This window comes from Anopheles maculipalpis, assembly GCF_943734695.1.
Source record: "Anopheles maculipalpis chromosome X unlocalized genomic scaffold, idAnoMacuDA_375_x X_unloc_60, whole genome shotgun sequence".
In the NCBI taxonomy this organism is placed as follows: domain Eukaryota; kingdom Metazoa; phylum Arthropoda; class Insecta; order Diptera; family Culicidae; genus Anopheles; species Anopheles maculipalpis.
Window position 1 is genome coordinate 22,501 of NW_026060525.1, and position 1,704 is coordinate 24,204.

Sequence of the window (1,704 nt, forward strand, 5' to 3'; positions counted from 1 at the left end):
TACAATCCTTTGAGGGTTTTAGGGCATCGTCCCGATACCCTAGCTATGCACAACATTTGCTCATTTACCCGTACTGGTGTCTAAGGTACGACTAGATACTCAACTTGCACCTTGTGACAGTGTTTAGAACACATTTCCAAACATTTTTCATTTTTGTGTCACGACACCATACCCTCTTACTATAGCCAACGAACAACATCACCTTACCACAAGTGACCATTTTTATCCGTCCCTACATTAAACGACTTTGACACATTTTTCTCCTATACCTCCATACAAGTCCGAGGGCCGGGTGAATTTTCGCTTTTTACCTTTGGACATGTCGGTCACCCTTACTTTTCCCCATACATATGAGCCAAGCAGAGGCTCATTTACCCGTACTGGTGTCTAAGGTACGACTAGATACTCGATTTGCACCTTGTGACAGTGTTTAGAACACGTTCCCATACATTTTTCATTTTTGTGTCACGACACCATACCCTCTTACTATAGCCAATGAACAACATCACTTTACCACAAGTGACCATTTTTATCCATCCCAAAATTAAACGACCTCGGAAATTTTTTCTCCTACATCGCCATACAACTTTGAGGGTCGGGTGACTTTTGCTATTTACCGTCGGAGATCACTTTTCATGCTTAAAAATGCATCCTGACACAGTTTTACTCAAAGTTAGAGTCAAAAAAATTTTTGTCAAAAAATCTTCCGTCGGTCATACCGATACCCATGTCCTATAACTTGTACCAAGTTGTGAAGGGTAAATTTTGACAAAAATCCAAAAAAATCATTAAAAAGTCGCTATTGCTTATTGCATTCAGCATCGTTAGACGACTCTTATATGCCTTGGATGACCACTGTCTGATGATTACTTAAGCTTTTATGCCAAAATTTTGATTTCGTGTCTTACGTCCCTACATTAGACGACCTTGGATTTTCGTCTCCTGCACCGCCATGCAACTTTGATGGTCGGGTAACTTTCGCTATTTAATGTCGGAGATCACTTTTCATGATTAATAATGCATCCTGAGACCGTTTTACTCAAAGTTAGAGCAAAAAAATTTTTTGTCCAAAAATCTTCCGTCGGTCATACCGGTACCCATGTCCTATGACTTGTACCAAGTTGTGAAGGGTACATTTTGACAAAAATCCAAAAAAATCATTAAAAAGTCGCTATTGCTTATTGCATTCAGCATCGTTAGACGACTCTTATATGCCTTGGATGACCACTGTCTGATGATTATTTTAGCTTTTATGCCAAAATTTTGATTTCGTGTCTTACGTCCCTACATTAGACGACCTTGGATTTTCGTCTCCTGCACCGCCATGCAACTTTGATGGTCGGGTAACTTTCGCTATTTACTGTCGGAGATCACTTTTCATGATTAATAATGCATCCTGAGACCGTTTTACTCAAAGTTAGAGCAAAAAAATTTTTTGTCCAAAAATCTTCCGTCGGTCATACCGGTACCCATGTCCTATGACTTGTACCAAGTTGTGAAGGGTACATTTTGACAAAAATCCAAAAAAATCTTTAAAAAGTCGCTATTGCTTATTGCATTCAGCATCGTTAGACGACTCTTATATGCCTTGGATGACCACTGTCTGATGATTATTTTAGATTTTATGCCAAAATTTTGATTTCGTGTCTTACGTCCCTACATTAGACGACCTTGGATTTTCGTCTCCTGCACCGCCATGAAACT